The sequence below is a fragment of the Oncorhynchus clarkii genome, unplaced genomic scaffold, assembly GCF_045791955.1.
Source record: "Oncorhynchus clarkii lewisi isolate Uvic-CL-2024 unplaced genomic scaffold, UVic_Ocla_1.0 unplaced_contig_9080_pilon_pilon, whole genome shotgun sequence".
Taxonomy (NCBI): domain Eukaryota; kingdom Metazoa; phylum Chordata; class Actinopteri; order Salmoniformes; family Salmonidae; genus Oncorhynchus; species Oncorhynchus clarkii.
Genome location: NW_027258089.1, coordinates 97,501 through 125,268, shown reverse-complemented (window position 1 = coordinate 125,268; position 27,768 = coordinate 97,501). Strand labels below are relative to the sequence as shown.

Here is a 27,768-nt window from a genome sequence, read left to right as displayed (position 1 = left end):
AACACTAGAGACTGGGAAGGTAGTCGACACTGGACACTACAGACTGGGAAGGTAGTCTACACTGGACACTACAGACTGGGAAGGTAGTCTACACTGGACACTACAGAGTGGTGGAAGTGAATGTTGTGATATCGGTGTATTTATAATCGCTATAATTAATACATGAATTCATTGATTAACGTATGTTTCTTACTGGGATGGTACGCTGGGCGAGCCTGAACGGTGGAAGTGAATGTTGTGATATCGGTTTATTTATAATCACTATAATTAATACATGAATTCATTGATTAACGTATGTTTCTTACTGGGATGGTAAGCTGGGCGAGCCTGAACGGTGGAAGTGTATGTTCTGCCACTTTCCCTCTCTGCGATGCCAGACGCGGGTCTCCTCAGACTGCATGGTGCGAGGCATCCCCCCCGCGTCCATGTACTGGCTCAGGCGGATGTAGGCGATGCACGCAGCGTTCTCCGCTAGATAGACCTTCTCATTAGTTCACCTCTCCTTGTTTCACGCCAACATCGTAAAACACATTGTACATCATTTTTAACCTTTATTTAACTAGGCAAGTCAGTTAAGAACAAATTCTTATTTTCAATGACGGCCTAGGAACAGTGGGTTAACTGCCTTGTTCAGGGGCAGAACGACAGATTTGTACCTTGCGGTTACTAGTCCAACACTCTAACCACTAGGCTACCCTGCCGCACCATAAGTACCAGGGGGATTGGCGTCCATCTTGATTCAATCCAGGAAGTACACCGGAATTCCCATTCCAATGTTCACTTCAATGCTTCAGGACAATTTGGAATGGGACATTTGAATCTGGTCTAGTTTCTGACTGGAATTGATATGTACATACAGTGTATATTTGAATCTGGTCTAGTTTCTGACTGGAATTGATATGTACATACAGTGTATATTTGAATCTGGTCTAGTTTCTGACTGGAATTGATATGTACATACAGTGTATATTTGAATCTGGTCTAGTTTCTGACTGGAATTGATATGTACATACAGTGTATATTTGAATCTGGTCTAGTTTCTGACTGGAATTGATATGTACATACAGTGTATATTTGAATCTGGTCTAGTTTCTGACTGGAATTGACATGTACATACAGTGTATATTTGAATCTGGTCTAGTTTCTGACTGGAATTGATATGTACATACAGTGTATATTTGAATCTGGTCTAGTTTCTGACTGGAATTGATATGTACATATAATTGAATACCAACCAGAAACAAGATTACATAAAACATAGCCCAGATAAATCAACATAATGTTCAGTTGGTAAATCATGGTGCTTGCAATACCAGGATAGTGGGTTCGATTCCCAGGGCCACCCATATGGAAAATATATGCACACATTAATCTAAGTTGTTTTTGGTAAAAGCGTCTGCTAAATGGCACATATATCATAATATTATTGTTATAATAATTAGAAATGGCTGATTTCCTACCTATCAGATGGACGTGAGGGTTGAGGAGGATGGTGTGCACCGGCTTGCTACCTTTAGACAGGGCTGGAAAGAGAAGGGGGGGGGGGGGGGCGAGGGAGATGGAGAGAGAGACAGACAGGCCTTAGTTAGCTAGTGGGAGTTGTAGTTCTCAGTAACAGACACAGACAGGGCTGGAAAGAGAAGGGGGAGGGGCGAGGGAGATGGAGAGAGAGACAGACAGGCCTTAGTTAGCTAGTGGGAGTTGTAGTTCTCAGTAACAGACACAGACAGGGCTGGAAAGAGAAGGGGGAGGACGAGGGAGATGGAGAGAGAGACAGACAGGCCTTAGTTAGCTAGTGGGAGTTGTAGTTATCAGTAACAGACACAGACAGGCCTTAGTTAGCTAGTGGGAGTTGTAGTTCTCAGAAACAGACACAAACAGGGCTGGAAAGAGAAGGGGGAGGACGAGGGAGATGGAGAGAGAGACAGACAGGCCTTAGTTAGCTAGTGGGAGTTGTAGTTCTCAGTAACAGACACAGACAGGGCTGGAAAGAGAAGGGGGGGCGAGGGAGATGGAGTGAGAGACAGACAGGCCTTAGCTAGTGGGAGTTGTAATTCTCAGTAACAGACACAGACAGGCCTTAGCTAGTGGGAGTTGTAGTTCTCAGTAACAGACACAGACAGGCCTTAGCTAGTGGGAGTTGTAATTCTCAGTAACAGACACAGACAGGCCTTAGCTAGTGGGAGTTGTAGTTCTCAGTAACAGACACAGACAGGGCTGGAAAGAGAAGGGGGAGGACGAGGGAGATGGAGAGAGAGACAGACAGGCCTTAGTTAGCTAGTGGGAGTTGTAGTTCTCAGTAACAGACACAGACAGGGCTGGAAAGAGAAGGGGGGGCGAGGGAGATGGAGTGAGAGACAGACAGGCCTTAGCTAGTGGGAGTTGTAATTCTCAGTAACAGACACAGACAGGCCTTAGCTAGTGGGAGTTGTAGTTCTCAGTAACAGACACAGACAGGCCTTAGCTAGTGGGAGTTGTAATTCTCAGTAACAGACACAGACAGGCCTTAGCTAGTGGGAGTTGTAGTTCTCAGTAACAGACACAGACAGGGCTGGAAAGAGAAGGGGGAGGACGAGGGAGATGGAGAGAGAGACAGACAGGCCTTAGCTAGTGGGAGTTGTAGTTCTCAGTAACAGACACAGACAGGGCTGGAAAGAGAAGGGGGAGGACGAGGGAGATGGAGAGAGAGACAGACAGGCCTTAGCTAGTGGGAGTTGTAATTCTCAGTAACAGACACAAACAGGCCTTCGTTAGCTAGTGGGAGTTGTAATTCTCAGTAACAGACACAGACAGGGCTGGAAAGAGAAGGGGGAGGACGAGGGAGATGGAGAGAGAGACAGACAGGCCTTAGCTAGTGGAAGTTGTAATTCTCAGTAACAGACACAGACAGGGCTGGAAAGAGAAGGGGGAGGGCGAGGGAGATGGAGAGAGAGACAGACAGGCCTTAGCTAGTGGGAGTTGTAGTTCTCAGTAACAGACACAGACAGGGCTGGAAAGAGAAGGGGGGGGACGAGGGAGATGGAGAGAGAGACAGACAGGCCTTAGCTAGTGGGAGTTGTAGTTCTCAGTAACAGACACAGACAGGGCTGGAAAGAGAAGGGGGGGACGAGGGAGATGGAGAGAGAGATAGACAGGCCTTAGTTAGCTAGTGGGAGTTGTAGTTCTCAGAAACAGACACAAACAGGGCTGGAAAGAGAAGGGGGAGGACGAGGGAGATGGAGAGAGAGACAGACAGGCCTTAGTTAGCTAGTGGGAGTTGTAGTTCTCAGTAACAGACACAGACAGGCCTTAGCTAGTGGGAGTTGTAGTTCTCAGTAACAGACACAGACAGGCCTTAGCTAGTGGGAGTTGTAGTTCTCAGTAACAGACACAGACAGGCCTTAGCTAGTGGGAGTTGTAATTCTCAGTAACAGACACAGACAGGCCTTAGCTAGTGGGAGTTGTAGTTCTCAGTAACAGACACAGACAGGGCTGGAAAGAGAAGGGGGAGGACGAGGGAGATGGAGAGAGAGACAGACAGGCCTTAGCTAGTGGGAGTTGTAATTCTCAGTAACAGACACAAACAGGCCTTCGTTAGCTAGTGGGAGTTGTAATTCTCAGTAACAGACACAGACAGGGCTGGAAAGAGAAGGGGGAGGACGAGGGAGATGGAGAGAGAGACAGACAGGCCTTAGCTAGTGGAAGTTGTAATTCTCAGTAACAGACACAGACAGGGCTGGAAAGAGAAGGGGGAGGGCGAGGGAGATGGAGAGAGAGACAGACAGGCCTTAGCTAGTGGGAGTTGTAGTTCTCAGTAACAGACACAGACAGGGCTGGAAAGAGAAGGGGGGGGACGAGGGAGATGGAGAGAGAGACAGACAGGCCTTAGCTAGTGGGAGTTGTAGTTCTCAGTAACAGACACAGACAGGGCTGGAAAGAGAAGGGGGGGACGAGGGAGATGGAGAGAGAGATAGACAGGCCTTAGTTAGCTAGTGGGAGTTGTAGTTCTCAGAAACAGACACAAACAGGGCTGGAAAGAGAAGGGGGAGGACGAGGGAGATGGAGAGAGAGACAGACAGGCCTTAGTTAGCTAGTGGGAGTTGTAGTTCTCAGTAACAGACACAGACAGGCCTTAGCTAGTGGGAGTTGTAGTTCTCAGTAACAGACACAGACAGGCCTTAGCTAGTGGGAGTTGTAGTTCTCAGTAACAGACACAAACATATAGAACTATTCATCAATAGCTAATCAATAACTACAAATCAATATCTGATTCATAAATTCTACCAATCAATACATCTACTAATCCATAGCTGATCAATACCTCTACTAATAAATAGCTAATCAATACCTCTACTAATCAATACCTATACTAATCAATAAGTCTGCTAATCAATACCAATTCTAATCATTACCTCTACTAATGAATACCCCTATGAATAATCAATACCTATAGTAATCAATAGCAAATCAATATCTCTACTAATCAATACATATACTAATCCATAGCTTATCAATACATCTACTAATGAATAGCTAATCAATACTTCTGCTAAACAATACCTCTATTAATCAATAGCTAATCAATACCTCTACAAACCAATACCTCTATTAATCAATAGCTAATCAATACCTCTACTAACCAATACCTCTATGAATGAATAGCTAATCAATACCACTACTAATCCATAGCTGATCAACACCTCTACTAATGAATTGCTAATCAATACCTCTACTAATCAATACCTCTATTAATCAATACATTCTACTCAATAGCTGATCACTACCTCTTATTAATAGCTGATCAATATCTATACTAATCAAAAGCTGATCATACTTCTACTAATCAATAGCTGATCAATACCTCTGCTAATCAATAGCTGATCGATACCCCTACGAATCAATAGCTGATCAATACCCCTACTAATCAATAGCTGATCAATACCTCTGCTAATCAATAGCAGATCAATACCCCTACTAATCAAAAGTTGCTGATCAATACCCCTACTAATCAATAGCTGATCATACCTCTACTAATCAATACCTCTACTAATCAATAGCTGATCAATAACTACTAATTGATAGCTGATCAATACTTACACTAATAAATAGTTGATCAATACCTCTACTAATCAATACCTCTACTAATCAATACCTCTAATCAATAACTGTATCTTCTGAATGACTTGACTGATGAATGACTGATGGATGTGTTACCGTTGTCGAAGTGGAAGCGATGGAAGTCATGTCCCTCTACCAGGTTCCCCAGGGCTTCTGGTTCAAACGACGTCAGACCAGGATCACAGATCTTCCTGTTGGAAACAAACACAGACTGAGTCCCATGTGGCACCCTATTCCCTATATAGTGAACTACCAGTGACCAGAGTCCTATTCCCTATATAGTGGTACTACTATAGACCAGAGCCCTATTCCCTATATAGTGAACTACTAGTGGCCAGAGCCCTATTCCCTATATAGTGAACTACTAGTGGCCAGAGCCCTATTCCCTATATAGTGAACTACTATAGACCAGAGTCCTATTCCCTATATAGTACACTACTATAGACCAGAGCCCTATTCCCTATATAGTGGTACTACTATAGACCAGAGCCCTATTCCCTATATAGTACACTACTATAGACCAGAGTCCTATTCCCTATATAGTACACTACTATAGACCAGAGCCCTATTCCCTATATAGTGGTACTACTATAGACCAGAGCCCTATTCCCTATATAGTACACTACTATAGACCAGAGTCCTATTCCCTATATAGTACACTACTATAGACCAGGGCCCTATTCCCTATATAGTACACTACTATAGACCAGAGCCCTATTCCCTATATAGTACACTACTATAGACCAGAGCCCTATTCCCTATATAGTGAACTACTATAGACCAGAGCCCTATTCCCTATATAGTGGTACTACTATAGACCAGAGCCCTATTCCCTATATAGTGAACTACTAGTGACCAGGGCCCTATTCCCTATATAGTGAACTACTATAGACCAGAGCCCTATTCTCTATATAGTGAACTACTAGTGACCAGGGCCCTATTCCCTATATAGTGAACTACTATAGACCAGAGCCCTATTCCCTATATAGTGGAACTACTAGTGACCAGAGCCCTATTCCCTATATAGTGGTACTACTAGTGACCAGGGCCCTATTCCCTATATAGTGAACTACTATAGACCAGAGCCCTATCCCCTATATAGTCGTACTACTATAGACCAGAGACCTGTTCCCTATATAGTGATACTACTATAGACCAGAGCCCTATCCCCTATATAGTGGTACTACTATAGACCAGAGCCCTATTCCCTATATAGTACACTACTATAGACCAGAGCCCTATCCCCTATATAGTGGTACTACTATAGAACAGAGCCCTATTCCCTATATAGTGGTACTACTATAGACCAGAGACCTATTCCCTATATAGTGGTACTACTATAGACCAGAGACCTATTCCCTATATAGTGAACTACTAGTGACCAGAGACCTGTTCCCTATATAGTGAACTACTAGTGACCAGAGACCTGTTCCCTATATAGTGAACTACTAGTGACCAGAGACCTGTTCCCTATATAGTGGTACTACTATAGACCAGAGCCCTATTCCCTATGTAGTACACTACTATAGACCAGAGCCCTATTCCCTATATAGTGGTACTACTATAGACCAGAGCCCTATTCCCTATATAGTGGTACTACTATAGACCAGAGCCCTATTCCCTATATAGTGGTACTACTATAGACCAGAGCCCTATTCCCTATATAGTGGTACTACTATAGACCAGGGCCCTATTCCCTATATAGTGGTACTACTATAGACCAGAGCCCTATTCCCTATATAGTGGTACTACTATAGACCAGAGCCCTATTCCCTATATAGTGGTACTACTATAGACCAGAGCCCTATTCCCTATATAGTGGTACTACTATAGACCAGAGCCCTATTCCCTATATAGTGAACTACTAGTGACCAGAGTCCTATTCCCTATATAGTGAACTACTATAGACCAAAGCCCTATTCCCTATATAGTGAACTACTAGTGACCAGAACCCTATTCCCTATATAGTGAACTACTATAGACCAGAGCCCTATTCCCTATATAGTGGTACTACTATAGACCAGAGCCCTATTCCCTATATAGTGGTACTACTATAGACCAGAGCCCTATTCCCTATATAGTGAACTACTAGTGACCAGAACCCTATTCCCTATATAGTGAACTACTATAGACCAGAGCACTATTCCCTATATAGTGAACTACTAGTGACCAGAGCCCTATTCCCTATATAGTGAACTACTATAGACCAGAGCCCTATTCCATATATAGTGAACTACTATAGACCAGAGCCCTATTCCCTATATAGTGGTACTACTATAGACCAGAGCCCTATTCCCTATATAGTGAACTACTATGGACCAGAGGCCTATTCCCTATATAGTGAACTACTATAGACCAGAGCCCTATTCCCTATATAGTGAACAACTAGTGACCAGAGCCTTATTCCCTATATAGTGAACTACTATAGACCAGAGCCCTATTCCCTATATAGTGGTACTACTATAGACCAGAGCCCTATTCCCTATATAGTGGTACTACTATAGACCAGAGCCCTATTCCCTATATAGTGGCACTACTATAGACCAGAGCCCTATTCCCTATATAGTGGTACTACTATAGACCAGAGCCCTATTCCCTATATAGTGGTACTACTATAGACCAGAGCCCTATTCCCTATATAGTGGTACTACTATAGACCAGAGCCCTATTCCCTATATAGTGAACTACTATAGACCAGAGCCCTATTCCCTATATAGTGAACTACTATAGACCAGAGCCCTATTCCCTATATAGTGAACTACTATAGACCAGAGTCCTATTCCCTATATAGTGGTACTACTATAGACCAGAGTCCTATTCCCTATATAGTGGTACTACTATAGACCAGAGACCTGTTCCCTATATAGTGGTACTACTATAGACCAGAGCCCTATTCCCTATATAGTGGTACTACTATAGACCAGAGACCTGTTCCCTATATAGTGGTACTACTATAGACCAGAGCCCTATTCCCTATATAGTGGTACTACTATAGACCAGAGTCCTATTCCCTATATAGTGGTACTACTATAGACCAGAGACCTGTTCCCTATATAGTGGTACTACTATAGACCAGAGCCCTATTCCCTATATAGTGGTACTACTATAGACCAGAGCCCTATTCCCTATATAGTGAACTACTATAGACCAGAGCCCTATTCCCTATATAGTGGTACTACTATAGACCAGAGCCCTATTCCCTATATAGTGGTACTACTATAGACCAGAGCCCTATTCCCTATATAGTGGTACTACTATAGACCAGAGCCCTATTCCCTATATAGTGGTACTACTATAGACCAGAGCCCTATTCCCTATATAGTGGTACTACTATAGACCAGAGCCCTATTCCCTATATAGTGAACTACTATAGACCAGGGCCCTATTCCCTATATAGTGAACTACTATAGACCAGAGCCCTATTCCCTATATAGTGAACTACTATAGACCAGAGTCCTATTCCCTATATAGTGGTACTACTATAGACCAGAGCCCTATTCCCTATATAGTGGTACTACTATAGACCAGAGCCCTATTCCCTATATAGTGGTACTACTATAGACCAGAGCCCTATTCCCTATATAGTGGTACTACTATAGACCAGAGCCCTATTCCCTATATAGTGGTACTACTATAGACCAGAGCCCTATTCCCTATATAGTGAACTACTATAGACCAGGGCCCTATTCCCTATATAGTGAACTACTATAGACCAGAGCCCTATTCCCTATATAGTGAACTACTATAGACCAGAGTCCTATTCCCTATATAGTGGTACTACTATAGACCAGAGCCCTATTCCCTATATAGTGGTACTACTATAGACCAGAGCCCTATTCCCTATATAGTGAACTAGACACACAGACAGAGCAGGATTCACGCGTAGTGCTAGCCCTAAACACACACAGACAGAGCAGGACTCACGCGTAGTGCTAGCCCTAAACACACACACAGACAGAGCAGGACTCACGCGTAGTGCTAGCCCTAAACACACACACAGACAGAGCAGGACTCACGCGTAGTGCTAGCCCTAAACACACACACAGACAGAGCAGGACTCACGCGTAGTGCTAGCCCTAAACACACACAGACAGAGCAGGACTCACGCGTAGTGCTAGACCTAAACACACACAGACAGAGCAGGACTCTGCTGACCCCTCCTGTCTCAGCCTCCAGTATTTATGCTGCAGTAGTTTATGTGTCGGGGGGCTAGGGTCAGTTTGTTATATCTGGAGTACTTCTCCTGTCCTATTCGGTGTCCTGTGTGAATCTAAGTGTGCGTTCTCTAATTCTCTCCTTCTCTCTTTCTCTCTCTCGGAGGACCTGAGCCCTAGGACCATGCCCCAGGACTACCTGACTCCTTGCTGTCCCCAGTCCACCTGGCTGTGCTGCTGCTCCAGTTTCAACTGTTCTGCCTTATTATTATTCGACCATGCTGGTCATTTATGAACATTTGAACATCTTGGCCATGTTCTGTTCTAATCTCCACCCGGCACAGCCAGAAGAGGACTGGCCATCCCACATATGCTCTCTCTAATTCTCTCTTTCTTTCTCTCTCTCGGAGGACCTGAGCCCTAGGACCATGCCCCAGGAATACCTGACATGATGACTCCTTGCTGTCCCCAGTCCACCTGACTGTGCTGCTGCTCCAGTTTCAACTATTCTGCCTTATTATTATTCGACCATGCTGGTCATCTATGAACATTTGAACATCTTGACCATGTTTTGTTATAATCTCCACCCGGCACAGCCAGAAGAGGACTGGCCACCCCACATAGCCTGGTTCCTCTCTAGGTTTCTTCCTAGGTTTTGGCCTTTCTAGGGAGTTTTTCCTAGCCACCGTGCTTCTACACCTGCATTGCTTGCTGTTTGGGGTTTTAGGCTGGGTTTCTGTACAGCACTTTGAGATATCAGCTGATGTACGAAGGGCTATATAAATAAATTTGATTTGATTTGATTTGACTCACGCGTAGTGCTAGCCCTAAACACACACAGACAGAGCAGGACTCACGCGTAGTGCTAGCCCTAAACAAACACAGACAGAGCAGGACTCACGCGTAGTGCTAGCCGTAAACACACACAGACAGAGCAGGACTCACGCGTAGTGCTAGACCTAAACACACTCAGACAGAGCAGGACTCACACCACACGTAGTGCTAGCCCTAAACACACACAGACAAAGCAGGACTCACGCATAGTGCTAGCCATAAACACACTCAGACAGAGAAGGACTCACGCGTAGTGCTAGCCCTAAACACACACACAGACAGAGCAGGATTCACGCGTAGTGCTAGCCCTAAACACACACAGACAGAGCAGGACTCACGCGTAGTGCTAGCCCTAAACACACACATACAGAGCAGGACTCGCGCGTAGTGCTAGCCCTAAACACACACAGACAGAGCAGGACTCACGCGTAGTGCTAGCCCTAAACACACACAGACAGAGCAGGACTCACGCGTAGTGCTAGCCCTAAACACACACAGACAGAGCAGGACTCGCGCGTAGTGCTAGCCCTAAACACACACAGACAGAGCAGGACTCACGCGTAGGCCTCGAAGTCTCCGTTGTTGATTGATTCGATCAGCTGCTCTGTGACTTTGATGATTTCCTGCTTCCGAGCTGTAAACACACAAACACAACATGACCACAACATAACCACAACATCACCACAATCTCACCACAACGTCACCACAACCTCAGGTCAACATTAGTCCAACAACACAATCTGACATACATTAAATCACGGCTGTTAAATAGATCATCAGATTACTACATCATGTGATGTGGTTAGTTAATAGATCAGATTACTACATCATGTGATGTGGTTAGTTAATAGATCCGATTACTACATCATGCTATGTGGTTAGTTAATAGATCAGATTACTACATCATGCGATGTGGTTAGTTAATAGATCAGATTACTACATCATGTGATGTGGTTAGTTAATAGATCAGATTACTACATCATGTGGTGTGGTTAGTTAATAGATCAGATTACTACATCATGTGGTGTGGTTAGTTAATAGATCAGATTACTACATCATGTGGTGTGGTTAGTTAATAGATCAGATTACTACATCATGTGGTGTGGTTAGTTAATAGATCAGATTACTACATCATGTGGTGTGGTTATTTAATAGATCAGATTACTACATCATGCTATGTGGTTAGCTAATAGATCAGATTACTACATCATGTGGTGTGGTTAGTTAATAGATCAGATTACTACATCATGTTATGTGGTTAGTTAATAGATCAGATTACTACATCATGTGGTGTGGTTAGTTAATAGATCAGATTACTACATCATGTGATGTGGTTAGTTAATAGATCAGATTACTACATCATGTGATGTGGTTAGTTAATAGATCAGATTACTACATCATGCGATGTGGTTAGTTAATAGATCAGATTACTACATCATGCTATGTGGTTAGTTAATAGATCAGATTACTACATCATGCGATGTGGTTAGTTAATAGATCAGATTACTACATCATGTGGTGTGGTTAGTTAATAGATCAGATTACTACATCATGCTATGTGGTTAGTTAATAGATCAGATCACTACATCATGTGATGTGGTTAGTTAATAGATCAGATTACTACATCATGTGATGTGGTTAGTTAATAGATCAGATTACTACATAATGTGGTGTGGTTATTTAATAGATCAGATTACTACATCATGCTATGTGGTTAGTTAATAGATCAGATCACTACATCATGTGATGTGGTTAGTTAATAGATCAGATTACTACATCATGTGGTGTGGTTAGTTAATAGATCAGATCACTACATCATGTGATGTGGTTAGTTAATAGATCAGATTACTACATCATGTGGTGTGGTTAGTTAATAGATCAGATTACTACATCATGTGGTGTGGTTAGTTAATAGATCAGATTACTACATCATGTGATGTGGTTAGATAATAGATCCGATTACTACATCATGTGGTGTGGTTATTTAATAGATCAGATTACTATATCATGTGGTGTGGTTAGTTAATAGATCAGATCACTACATCATGTGGTGTGGTTAGTTAATAGATCAGATTACTATATCATGTGGTGTGGTTAGTTAATAGATCAGATTACTACATCATGTGATGTGGTTAGTTAATAGATCAGATCACTACATCATGTGATGTGGTTAGTTAATAGATCAGATTACTACATCATGTGGTGTGGTTAGTTAATAGATCAGATTACTACATCATGTGATGTGGTTAGTTAATAGATCAGATTACTACATCATGTGGTGTGGTTAGTTAATAGATCAGATTACTACATCATGTGGTGTGGTTAGTTAATAGATCAGATTACTACATCATGTGATGTGGTTAGTTAATAGATCAGATTACTACATCATGTGGTGTGGTTAGTTAATAGATCAGATTACTATATCATGTGGTGTGGTTAGTTAATAGATCAGATTACTACATCATGTGGTGTGGTTAGTTAATAGATCAGATTACTACATCATGTGGTGTGGTTAGTTAATAGATCAGATTACTACATCATGTGATGTGGTTAGTTAATAGATCAGATCACTACATCATGTGATGTGGTTAGTTAATAGATCATCAGATTCCTACATCATGTGATGTGGTTAGTTAATAGATCAGATCACTACATCATGTGATGTGGTTAGTTAATAGATCAGATTACTACATCATGTGATGTGGTTAGTTAATAGATCAGATTACTACATCATGTGATGTGGTTAGTTAATAGATCAGATTACTACATCATGTGATGTGGTTAGTTAATAGATCAGATTACTACATCATGTGACGTGGTTAGTTAATAGATCAGATTACTACATCATGTGATGTGGTTAGTTAATAGATCAGATTACTACATCATGTGGTGTGGTTAGTTAATAGATCAGATTACTACATCATGTGATGTGGTTAGTTAATAGATCAGATTACTACATCATGTGGTGTGGTTAGTTAATAGATCAGATTACTACATCATGTGATGTGGTTAGTTAATAGATCAGATTACTACATCATGTGGTGTGGTTAGTTAATAGATCAGATTACTACATCATGTGATGTGGTTAGTTAATAGATCAGATTACTACATCATGTGGTGTGGTTAGTTAATAGATCAGATCACTACATCATGTGATGTGGTTAGTTAATAGATCAGATTACTACATCATGTGATGTGGTTAGTTAATAGATCAGATTACTACATCATGTGATGTAGTTAGTTAATAGATCAGATTACTACATCATGTGATGTGGTTAGTTAATAGATCAGATTACTACATCATGTGATGTGGTTAGTTAATAGATCAGATTACTATATCATGTGATGTGGTTAGTTAATAGATCATCAGATTACTACATCATGTGATGTGGTTAGTTAATAGATCAGATTACTACATCATGTGATGTGGTTAGTTAATAGATCAGATTACTGTATCATGTGAGGTGATTAGTTAATAGATCAGATTACTATGTGAGGTGATTAGTTAATAGATCAGATTACTACATCATGTGATGTGGTTAGTTAATACATCAGATTACTACATCATGTGATGTGGTTAGTTAATAGATCAGATCACTACATCATGTGGTGTGGTTAGTTAATAGATCAGATTACTACATCATGTGATGTGGTTAGTTAATAGATCAGATTACTACATCATGTGATGTGGTTAGTTAATAGATCAGATCACTACATCATGTGATGTGGTTAGTTAATAGATCAGATTACTACATCATGTGATGTGGTTAGTTAATAGATCAGATTACTACATCATGTGATGTGGTTAGTTAATAGATCATCAGATTACTACATCATGTGATGTGGTTAGTTAATAGATCAGATTACTACATCATGTGATGTGGTTAGTTAATAGATCAGATTACTACATCATGTGATGTGGTTAGTTAATAGATCATCAGATTACTACATCATGTGATGTGGTTAGTTAATAGATCATCAGATTACTACATCATGTGATGTGGTTAGTTAATAGATCAGATTACTACATCATGTGATGTGGTTAGTTAATAGATCAGATTACTACATCATGTGATGTGGTTAGTTAATAGATCAGATTACTACATCATGTGGTGTGGTTAGTTAATAGATCAGATTACTACATCATGTGACGTGGTTAGTTAATAGATCAGATTACTACATCATGTGATGTGGTTAGTTAATAGATCAGATTACTACATCATGTGATGTGGTTAGTTAATAGATCAGATTACTACATCATGTGATGTGGTTAGTTAATAGATCATCAGATTACTACATCATGTGATGTGGTTAGTTAATAGATCATCAGATTACTACATCATGTGGTGTGGTTAGTTAATAGATCATCAGATTACTACATCCTGTGATGTGGTTAGTTAATAGATCATCAGATTACTACATCATGTGATGTGGTTAGTTAATAGATCATCAGATTACTACATCATGTGATGTGGTTAGTTAATAGATCATCAGATTACTACATCATGTGATGTGGTTAGTTAATAGATCAGATCACTACATCATGTGATGTGGTTAGTTAATAGATCAGATTACTACATCATGTGATGTGGTTAGTTAATAGATCAACAGATTACTACATCATGTGATTTGGTTAGTTAATAGATCCGATTACTACATCATGTGATGTGGTTAGTTAATAGATCAGATCACTACATCATGTGATGTGGTTAGTTAATAGATCAGATTACTACATCATGTGATGTGGTTAGTTAATAGATCAGATCACTACATCATGTGATGTGGTTAGTTAATAGATCATCAGATTACTACATCATGTGATGTGGTTAGTTAATAGATCATCAGATTACTACATCATGTGGTGTGGTTAGTTAATAGATCATCAGATTACTACATCATGTGATGTGGTTAGTTAATAGATCAGATCACTACATCATGTGATGTGGTTAGTTAATAGATCATCAGATTACTACATCATGTGATGTGGTTAGTTAATAGATCAGATCACTACATCATGTGATGTGGTTAGTTAATAGATCAGATTACTACATCATGTGATGTGGTTAGTTAATAGATCAGATTACTACATCATGTGACGTGGTTAGTTAATAGATCAGATTACTACATCATGTGATGTGGTTAGTTAATAGATCAGATTACTACATCATGTGGTGTGGTTAGTTAATAGATCAGATTACTACATCATGTGATGTGGTTAGTTAATAGATCAGATTACTACATCATGTGGTGTGGTTAGTTAATAGATCAGATTACTACATCATGTGATGTGGTTAGTTAATAGATCAGATTACTACATCATGTGGTGTGGTTAGTTAATAGATCAGATTACTATATCATGTGATGTGGTTAGTTAATAGATCATCAGATTACTACATCATGTGATGTGGTTAGTTAATAGATCAGATTACTACATCATGTGATGTGGTTAGTTAATAGATCAGATTACTGTATCATGTGAGGTGATTAGTTAATAGATCAGATTACTATGTGAGGTGATTAGTTAATAGATCAGATTACTACATCATGTGATGTGGTTAGTTAATACATCAGATTACTACATCATGTGATGTGGTTAGTTAATAGATCAGATCACTACATCATGTGGTGTGGTTAGTTAATAGATCAGATTACTACATCATGTGATGTGGTTAGTTAATAGATCAGATTACTACATCATGTGATGTGGTTAGTTAATAGATCAGATCACTACATCATGTGATGTGGTTAGTTAATAGATCAGATTACTACATCATGTGATGTGGTTAGTTAATAGATCAGATTACTACATCATGTGATGTGGTTAGTTAATAGATCATCAGATTACTACATCATGTGATGTGGTTAGTTAATAGATCAGATTACTACATCATGTGATGTGGTTAGTTAATAGATCAGATTACTACATCATGTGATGTGGTTAGTTAATAGATCATCAGATTACTACATCATGTGATGTGGTTAGTTAATAGATCATCAGATTACTACATCATGTGATGTGGTTAGTTAATAGATCAGATTACTACATCATGTGATGTGGTTAGTTAATAGATCAGATTACTACATCATGTGATGTGGTTAGTTAATAGATCAGATTACTACATCATGTGGTGTGGTTAGTTAATAGATCAGATTACTACATCATGTGACGTGGTTAGTTAATAGATCAGATTACTACATCATGTGATGTGGTTAGTTAATAGATCAGATTACTACATCATGTGATGTGGTTAGTTAATAGATCAGATTACTACATCATGTGATGTGGTTAGTTAATAGATCATCAGATTACTACATCATGTGATGTGGTTAGTTAATAGATCATCAGATTACTACATCATGTGGTGTGGTTAGTTAATAGATCATCAGATTACTACATCATGTGATGTGGTTAGTTAATAGATCATCAGATTACTACATCATGTGATGTGGTTAGTTAATAGATCATCAGATTACTACATCATGTGATGTGGTTAGTTAATAGATCATCAGATTACTACATCATGTGATGTGGTTAGTTAATAGATCAGATCACTACATCATGTGATGTGGTTAGTTAATAGATCAGATTACTACATCATGTGATGTGGTTAGTTAATAGATCATCAGATTACTACATCATGTGATGTGGTTAGTTAATAGATCCGATTACTACATCATGTGATGTGGTTAGTTAATAGATCAGATCACTGCATCATGTGATGTGGTTAGTTAATAGATCAGATTACTACATCATGTGATGTGGTTAGTTAATAGATCAGATCACTACATCATGTGATGTGGTTAGTTAATAGATCATCAGATTACTACATCATGTGATGTGGTTAGTTAATAGATCATCAGATTACTACATCATGTGGTGTGGTTAGTTAATAGATCATCAGATTACTACATCATGTGATGTGGTTAGTTAATAGATCAGATCACTACATCATGTGATGTGGTTAGTTAATAGATCATCAGATTACTACATCATGTGATGTGGTTAGTTAATAGATCAGATCACTACATCATGTGATGTGGTTAGTTAATAGATCAGATTACTACATCATGTGATGTGGTTAGTTAATAGATCAGATTACTACATCATGTGACGTGGTTAGTTAATAGATCAGATTACTACATCATGTGATGTGGTTAGTTAATAGATCAGATTACTACATCATGTGGTGTGGTTAGTTAATAGATCAGATTACTACATCATGTGATGTGGTTAGTTAATAGATCAGATTACTACATCATGTGGTGTGGTTAGTTAATAGATCAGATTACTACATCATGTGATGTGGTTAGTTAATAGATCAGATTACTACATCATGTGGTGTGGTTAGTTAATAGATCAGATTACTATGTGAGGTGATTAGTTAATAGATCAGATTACTACATCATGTGATGTGGTTAGTTAATACATCAGATTACTACATCATGTGATGTGGTTAGTTAATAGATCAGATCACTACATCATGTGGTGTGGTTAGTTAATAGATCAGATTACTACATCATGTGATGTGGTTAGTTAATAGATCAGATTACTACATCATGTGATGTGGTTAGTTAATAGATCAGATCACTACATCATGTGATGTGGTTAGTTAATAGATCAGATTACTACATCATGTGATGTGGTTAGTTAATAGATCAGATTACTACATCATGTGATGTGGTTAGTTAATAGATCATCAGATTACTACATCATGTGATGTGGTTAGTTAATAGATCAGATTACTACATCATGTGATGTGGTTAGTTAATAGATCAGATTACTACATCATGTGATGTGGTTAGTTAATAGATCATCAGATTACTACATCATGTGATGTGGTTAGTTAATAGATCATCAGATTACTACATCATGTGATGTGGTTAGTTAATAGATCAGATTACTACATCATGTGATGTGGTTAGTTAATAGATCAGATTACTACATCATGTGATGTGGTTAGTTAATAGATCAGATTACTACATCATGTGGTGTGGTTAGTTAATAGATCAGATTACTACATCATGTGACGTGGTTAGTTAATAGATCAGATTACTACATCATGTGATGTGGTTAGTTAATAGATCAGATTACTACATCATGTGATGTGGTTAGTTAATAGATCAGATTACTACATCATGTGATGTGGTTAGTTAATAGATCATCAGATTACTACATCATGTGATGTGGTTAGTTAATAGATCATCAGATTACTACATCATGTGATGTGGTTAGTTAATAGATCCGATTACTACATCATGTGATGTGGTTAGTTAATAGATCAGATTACTACATCATGTGATGTGGTTAGTTAATAGATCAGATTACTACATCATGTGATGTGGTTAGTTAATAGATCAGATTACTACATCATGTGGTGTGGTTAGTTAATAGATCATCAGATTACTACATCATGTGATGTGGTTAGTTAATAGATCATCAGATTACTACATCATGTGATGTGGTTAGTTAATAGATCAGATTACTACATCATGTGATGTGGTTAGTTAATAGATCAGATCACTACATCATGTGGTGTGGTTAGTTAATAGATCAGATTACTACATCATGTGATGTGGTTAGTTAATAGATCAGATTACTACATCATGTGATGTGGTTAGTTAATAGATCAGATCACTACATCATGTGATGTGGTTAGTTAATAGATCAGATTACTACATCATGTGATGTGGTTAGTTAATAGATCAGATTACTACATCATGTGATGTGGTTAGTTAATAGATCATCAGATTACTACATCATGTGATGTGGTTAGTTAATAGATCAGATTACTACATCATGTGATGTGGTTAGTTAATAGATCAGATTACTACATCATGTGATGTGGTTAGTTAATAGATCATCAGATTACTACATCATGTGATGTGGTTAGTTAATAGATCATCAGATTACTACATCATGTGATGTGGTTAGTTAATAGATCAGATTACTACATCATGTGATGTGGTTAGTTAATAGATCAGATTACTACATCATGTGATGTGGTTAGTTAATAGATCAGATTACTACATCATGTGGTGTGGTTAGTTAATAGATCAGATTACTACATCATGTGACGTGGTTAGTTAATAGATCAGATTACTACATCATGTGATGTGGTTAGTTAATAGATCAGATTACTACATCATGTGATGTGGTTAGTTAATAGATCAGATTACTACATCATGTGATGTGGTTAGTTAATAGATCATCAGATTACTACATCATGTGATGTGGTTAGTTAATAGATCATCAGATTACTACATCATGTGATGTGGTTAGTTAATAGATCCGATTACTACATCATGTGATGTGGTTAGTTAATAGATCAGATTACTACATCATGTGATGTGGTTAGTTAATAGATCAGATTACTACATCATGTGATGTGGTTAGTTAATAGATCAGATTACTACATCATGTGGTGTGGTTAGTTAATAGATCATCAGATTACTACATCATGTGATGTGGTTAGTTAATAGATCATCAGATTACTACATCATGTGATGTGGTTAGTTAATAGATCAGATTACTACATCATGTGATGTGGTTAGTTAATAGATCAGATTACTACATCATGTGATGTGGTTAGTTAATAGATCATCAGATTACTACATCATGTGATGTGGTTAGTTAATAGATCAGATTACTACATCATGTGATGTGGTTAGTTAATAGATCAGATTACTACATCATGTGATGTGGTTAGTTAATAGATCAGATTACTACATCATGCTATGTGGTTAGTTAATAGATCAGATTACTACATCATGTGGTGTGGTTAGTTAATAGATCAGATTACTACATCATGTGATGTGGTTAGTTAATAGATCAGATTACTACATCATGTGATGTGGTTAGTTAATAGATCATCAGATTACTACATCATGTGATGTGGTTAGTTAATAGATCAGATTACTACATCATGTGATGTGGTTAGTTAATAGATCATCAGATTACTACATCATGTGATGTGGTTAGTTAATAGATCAGATTACTACATCATGTGGTGTGGTTAGTTAATAGATCAGATCACTACATCATGTGGTGTGGTTAGTTAATAGATCAGATCACTACATCATGTGATGTGGTTAGTTAATAGATCAGATTACTACATCATGTGGTGTGGTTAGTTAATAGATCAGATCACTACATCATGTGATGTGGTTAGTTAATAGATCAGATTACTATATCATGTGGTGTGGTTAGTTAATAGATCAGATTACTACATCATGTGATGTGGTTAGTTAATAGATCAGATTACTACATCATGTGATGTGGTTAGTTAATAGATCAGATTACTACATCATGTGATGTGGTTAGTTAATAGATCAGATTACTACATCATGTGATGTGGTTAGTTAATAGATCAGATTACTACATCATGTGGTGTGGTTAGTTAATAGATCAGATTACTACATCATGTGATGTGGTTAGATAATAGATCAGATTACTACATCATGTGGTGTGGTTAGTTAATACATCAGATTACTACATCATGTGATGTGGTTAGATAATAGATCAGATTACTACATCATGTGGTTTGGTTAGTTAATACATCAGATTACTACATCATGTGATGTGGTTAGTTAATAGATCAGATTACTACATCATGTGGTGTGGTTAGATAATAGATCAGATTACTACATCATGAGGTGTGGTTAGATAATAGATCAGATTACTACATCATGTGGTGTGGTTAGTTAATACATCAGATTACTACATCATGTGATGTGGTTAGTTAATAGATCAGATTACTACATCATGTGGTGTGGTTAGATAATAGATCAGATTACTACATCATGAGGTGTGGTTAGATAATAGATCAGATTACTACATCATGTGATGTGGTTAGTTAATAGATCAGATTACTATATCATGTGGTGTGGTTAGTTAATAGATCATCAGATTACTACATCATGTGGTGTGGTTAGTTAATAGATCATCAGATTACTACATCATGTGATGTGGTTAGTTAATAGATCAGATTACTACATCATGTGATGTGGTTAGTTAATAGATCAGATTACTACATCATGTGATGTGGTTAGTTAATAGATCAGATTACTACATCATGTGATGTGGTTAGTTAATAGATCAGATTACTACATCATGTGATGTGGTTAGTTAATAGATCAGATTACTATATCATGTGGTGTGGTTAGTTAATAGATCAGATTACTACATCATGTGATGTGGTTAGTTAATAGATCATCAGATTACTACATCATGTGATGTGGTTAGTTAATAGATCAGATCACTACATCATGTGGTGTGGTTAGTTAATAGATCAGATTACTACATCATGTGGTGTGGTTAGTTAATAGATCAGATTACTACATCATGTGATGTGGTTAGTTAATAGATCAGATTACTACATCATGTGATGTGGTTAGTTAATAGATCAGATTACTACATCATGTGATGTGGTTAGTTAATAGATCAGATCACTACATCATGTGGTGTGGTTAGTTAATAGATCAGATTACTACATCATGTGGTGTGGTTAGTTAATAGATCAGATTACTACATCATGTGATGTGGTTAGTTAATAGATCATCAGATTACTACATCATGTGATGTGGTTAGTTAATAGATCATCAGATTACTACATCATGTGATGTGGTTAGTTAATAGATCAGATTACTACATCATGTGATGTGGTTAGTTAATAGATCAGATCACTACATCATGTGATGTGGTTAGTTAATAGATCAGATTACTACATCATGTGATGTGATTAGTTAATAGATCAGATTACTACATCATGTGGTGTGGTTAGCTGATATGTTAAATATCCATCCAGGTGTTGTGAGATCTGCAGGCATCTGCAATGTTGTCAGACTGGAAATGCGGCCTTTGACTCAGTCGCTCAGCCAGAAATACTGTGCGTGTTTATGGACAGGGGGACAGAGACAGGGGACAGGGACAAGGGGAAATGAGACAGGGGACAGGGGGACAGAGACAGGGGACAGGGGGAAATGACAGAGGGACAGGAGACAGGTTTCTCCAGAGTGGTTGAGTGGCGGCCCAGGGAGTACAGGAGACATGGCCAGGGTTTCCACCCAATTAGAAGGGGACTTACTCTGGACTGATAAGGAGGGAGTAGAGGGGGACAGAGACTAGGAACAGGGACAGGTTTTTCCAGAATGGCTGAAGAGAGGGGACGGGAGGTAGAGGCGGAGATATAGTCATGATCTCTACCCCAACAAAAAGGGACTTACTCTGGCCTGATGAGGAGGGAGTAGAAGGGACGCCCAGTACAGATTGGACAGGGGACAGGTTTCTCAAGAGTGGTTGAGGAGAGACCCAGGACGCAGGGGACAGGTTCACCAGAGTGGTTCAGGAGAGACCCAGGAGACAGAGGACAGGAGACAGGTTTCTCCAGAGTGGTTCAGGAAAGGCCCAGGAGACAGAGGACAGGAGACAGGTTTCTCCAGAGTGGTTCAGGAGAGACCCAGGAGACAGAGGACAGGAGACAGGTTTCTCCAGAGTGGTTGAGGAGAGGCCCAGGAGACAGAGGACAGGAGACAGGTTTCTCCAGAGTGGTTGAGGAGAGACCCAGGAGACAGTGGACAGGAGACAGGTTTCTCCAGAGTGGTTGAGGAAAGACCCAGGAGACAGAGGACAGGAGACAGGTTTCTCCAGAGTGGTTGAGGAAAGACCCAGGAGACAGAGGACAGGAGACAGGTTTCTCCAGAGTGGTTGTGGAAAGACCCAGGAGACAGAGGACAGGAGACAGGTTTCTCCAGAGTGGTTGAGGAAAGACCCAGGAGACAGAGGACAGGAGACAGGTTTCTCCAGAGTGGTTCAGGAGAGGCCCAGGAGACAGTGGACAGGTTCCTCCAGAGAGGCTGAGGAGAGGCAGGACACAGGTTTCTCCAGAGTGGTTGAGGAGAGGCAGGACACAGGTTTCTCCAGAGTGGTTGAGGAGAGGCAGGACACAGGTTTCTCCAGAGTGGTTGAGGAGAGGCAGGACACAGGTTTCTCCAGAGTGGTTGAGGAGAGGCAGGACACAGGTTTCTCCAGAGTGGTTGAGGAGAGACCCAGGAAACAGGTTTCTCCATAGTGGTTGAGGAGAGACCCAGGAGACAGTGGACAGGGGGACAGGTTTCTCCGGAGTGGTTGAGGAGAGACCCAGGAGACAGTGGACAGGGGGACAGGTTTCTCCGGAGTGGTTGAGGAGAGACCCAGGAGACAGTGGACAGGAGACAGGTTTCTCCAGAGTGGTTGAGGAGAGACCCAGGAAACAGTGGACAGGGGGACAGGTTTCTCCGGAGTGGTTGAGGAGAGACCCAGGAGACAGTGGACAGGGGGACAGGTTTCTCCGGAGTGGTTGAGGGGAGACACAGGAGACAGTGGACAGGGGGACAGGTTTCTCCGGAGTGGTTGAGGGGAGACACAGGAGACAGTGGACAGGGGGACTGGTTTCTCCGGAGTGGTTGAGGGGAGACACAGGAGACAGTGGACAGGGGGACTGGTTTCTCCGGAGTAGTTGAGGAGAGACCCAGTGGGACACTGGCTGGGGTACGAGGGGGGGGGGGGGCATAGCCAGGGGACTTACTCTGTCCTGAAGAGGAGGGAGTCTGCCTGGGCTCAGACGACTGAGTTGAACGACCCTTAGAGCTCCACACACTACCCACCAAGTTCCCAAAACAGAGGACTGGCAGAGAGGACAGGTGTGTGTGTAGGGGGTGGGGGGGGGTTAACATGAATTTCAAATGTAGAAAATAATTCCATTCACAGAAACGAAAAGATAACAGGTAAGTGTGTTTAATAATAAATGTATATGGAGTCTCAATCATCAGGAGGAAGAAGAGGAAGAGGGAAGGAGAAGAAAGAGGAGGAGGAGGAAGAGGAGAAGGTAGCTGAAGGTCAGAGTGAAAAGAGAGGTTTGAAAGACAGATGGAAGGAGAGAGAGAGAAGGGGACAGAGATAAAGATAGAGAGAGAAGGGGACAGACAGACAAAGATAGAGAGAGACAGAAAGACGAAGAGAGAGAGAGAGAAGGGGACAGAGATAAAGATAGAGAGAGAAGGGGACAGACAGACAAAGATCGAGAGAGACAGAAAGACGAAGAGAGAGAGAGAGAAGGGAACAGAGATAAAGATAGAGAGAGAAGGGGACAGACAGACAAAGATAGAGAGAGACAGAAAGACGAAGAGAGAGAGAGAGAAGGGGACAGAGATAAAGATAAAGAGAGAAGGGGACAGACAGACAAAGATTGAGAGACAGACAGACAGACAAAGATAGAGAGAGACAGAAAGACGAAGAGAGAGAGAGAAGGGGACAGAGAAAGATAGAGAGAGAAGGGGACAGACAGACAAAGATCGAGAGACAGAAAGACGAAGAGAGAGAGAGAGAAGGGGACAGACAAGTGTCTCTACCTTTGACATCTTCGTCCTCGATGGTGGTGTTGGTGCTCTCTATAGACTCCTGGGGGAAAGAACGTATAGATTGATCTATAGCCTGGTGTACACCGAGTATCAGAACGTAGAGATTGATCTATAGCCTGGTGTACACCGAGTATCAGAACGTAGAGATTGATCTATAGCCTGGTGTACACCGAGTATCAGAACGTAGAGATTGATCTATAGCCTGGTGTACACCGAGTATCAGAACGTAGAGATTGATCTATAGCCTGGTGTACACAGAGTATCAGATTTGGGCTACCTGTGTAAACGCTGCCTAATACTTAAATCAGATCTCGTTTTGTCAGCTATCTACCATTTTTAATAAAGGGGCAATCTGCGTTTTCTACATAAAACATTTTTTGTAACTTTTAAATGAATGATATACACTGAGTGTACAAAACATTAGGAACACCTTCCTGATATTGAGTTGCACCTCCCCCTTTTGTCCTCAGAACATCCTGGACTCTACAAGGTGTTGAAAGCATTCCACAGTGATGCTGACCCATGTTGACTCAAACGCACAGTTGTGTCAAAGTTGGCTGGAGATATCCTTTGGGGGTGGTGGACCATTCTTGATACACACGGGAAACTGTTGAGTGTGGAAAAACCCAGCAGCGTTGCAGTTCTTGACACACTCAAACCGGTGTGCCTTGGCACCTACTACCATACCCCATTTGTCTTGCCCATTCATCCTCTGAATGGCTCGCACACAATCCATGTTTCAATTGTCTTAAGGCTTAAAAATCCTTCTTTAACTTGTCTCCTCCCCTTAATCTACACTGATTGAAGTGGATCTAACAAGTGACATCAATAAGGGATCATAGCTTTCACCTTGATTCACCATTCACTATGTCATGGAAAGAGCATGTTTTGTACACTCAGTGTGTAATGGTAGTTTATTAGGATCCCGATTATCTGTTTCTATAGCAGCAGTGACTCTTCCTGGGGTTTATTAGGATCATTATCTGTTTCTATAGCAGCAGCTACTCTTCCTGGGGTTTATTAGGATCATTATCTGTTTCTATAGCAGCAGCTTCTCTTCCTGGGGTTTATTAGGATCACTATCTGTTTCTATAGCAGCAGCTACTCTTCCTGGGGTTTAATATGATCATTATCTGTTTCTACAGCAGCAGCTACTCTTCCTGGGGTTTATTAGAATCATTGTCTGTTTCTATAGCAACAGCTACTCTTCCTGGGGTTTATTGGGATCATTATCTGTTTCTAAAGCAGCAGCTACTCTTCCTGGGGTTTATTAGGATCATTATCTGTTTCTATAGCAGCAGCTACTCTTCCTGGGGTTTATTAGGATCATTATCTGTTTCTAAAGCAGCAGCTACTCTTCCTGGGGTTTATTAGGATCATTATCTGTTTCTAAAGCAGCAGCTACTCTTCCTGGGGTTTATTAGGATCATTATCTGTTTCTAAAGCAGCAGCTACTCATCCTGGGGTTTATTGGGATCAGTATCTGTTTCTAAAGCAGCAGCTACTCATCCTGGGGTTTATTAGGATCATTATCTGTTTCTATAGCAGCAGCTACTCTTCCTGGGGTTTATTGGGATCATTATCTGTTTCTAAAGCAGCAGCTACTCATCCTGGGGTTTATTAGGATCATTATCTGTTTCTAAAGCAGCAGCTACTCTTCCTGGGGTTTATTAGGATCATTATCTGTTTCTATAGCAGCAGCTACTCTTCCTGGGGTTTATTAGGATCATTATCTGTTTCTATAGCAGCAGCTTCTCTTCCTGGGGTTTATTAGGATCATTATCTGTTTCTATAGCAGCAGCTACTCATCCTGGGGTTTATTAGGATCATTATCTGTTTCTATAGCAGCAGCTTCTCTTCCTGGGGTTTATTAGGATCATTATCTGTTTCTATAGCAGCAGCTACTCTTCCTGGGGTTTATTAGGATCATTATCTGTTTCTATAGCAGCAGCTTCTCTTCCTGGGGTTTATTAGGATCATTATCTGTTTCTATAGCAGCAGCTTCTCTTCCTGGGGTTTATTAGGATCATTATCTGTTTCTATAGCAGCAGCTTCTCTTCCTGGGGTCCACACAGAATATTAAATAATACACAACATTAATAGATCAGAACAGCTCAAGGACAGAACTACATACATTTAATATAAAGTAAATAAATGTGTACACACAACAAAAATTAAACACACACACACTCACACACACACTCTGTCAGTGCTGTACCTTCTTCCCATCTATTGGGTTGTGGATCACTGTGGTCTGGGGTTCCTAGGGAGAGAGATGAAACAATACAAACAGAATAGATAGAGACAGCAGTGGGGGAGGAGGAGGTGGTGGAGGAGGTGGAGGTGGAGGTGGAGGTGGAGGAGGAGGTGGAGGGGGATGTGCAGGAGGAGGTAGAGGTGGAGGTAGAGCAGGAGGTTGAGGTAGAGGAAGAGGTAGAGCAGGAGGTTGAGGTGAAGGAGGTGGAGGAGGTGGAGGAGGAGGAGGTAGAGCAGGAGCTTGAGGTGGAGGAGGAGGTGGTAGAGGAGGTGGTGGAGGAGGAGGAGGAGGAGGTATAGGAGGAGGTGGAGGTGGTGGTGGGGGTAGAGGAGGAGGTAGAGGAGGAGGTGGAGGTGGAGGACGTAGGGTTAGAGCAGGAGGTTGAGGAGGAGGAGGAGGTGGAACAGGACGTGGAGGAGGTGGAGGTAGAGCAGGAGGTTGAGGTGGAGGAGGAGGTAGAGCAGGAGGTTGAGGTGGAGGAGGAGGTAGAGCAGGAGGTTGAGGTGGAGGAGGAGGTGATAGAGGAGGTGGAGGAGGAGGAGGTGGAGGAGGAGGTAGAGGAGGTTGAGGTGGAGGAGGAGGTAGAGGAGGGGGTGGAGGAGGTAGAGGAGTGTGACTCCGTGTGTGTGTGTGTGTGTGTGTGTGTGTGTGTGTGTGTGTGTGTGTGTGTGTGTGTGTGTGTGTGTGTGTGTGTGTGTGTGTGTGCGTGTGTGACTGTACCAAGTCTTAGCAGGACGGATGCTATCCTCGGCTGTAATCACTGAGACAGATTACACACTGTCATCAGTGTGTGTGTGTGTGTGGTGTGTTTGTGTGTGTGTGTGTATAACTGTTTATGTGTGTGTCATCATGGGAACAAAGGCACATAAAGATGTTGAGGTCATGCAGGGCATCAGTCATGTGACCAACACAGCCAGCGAATCAGCACACACCATGCACAAGTTGCAACCAAGCAGACCATCACTACCAGATTAAGGAGCCAGCATCCTTTGGCCCTTCAGCTGAAAGGAAGGAAGGAAACAATGGAAGGAA

The 27,768-nt window shown here is 40.7% G+C and overlaps 1 pseudogene; it reads right to left on the bottom strand.

Annotated features, from left to right (window-relative positions):
* Positions 1–301: 301 nt before the first annotated feature.
* The window catches only part of LOC139395343 (calcium/calmodulin-dependent protein kinase type II delta chain-like), an 80,334-nt pseudogene continuing 52,867 nt past the window's right edge, over positions 302–27,768 (bottom strand).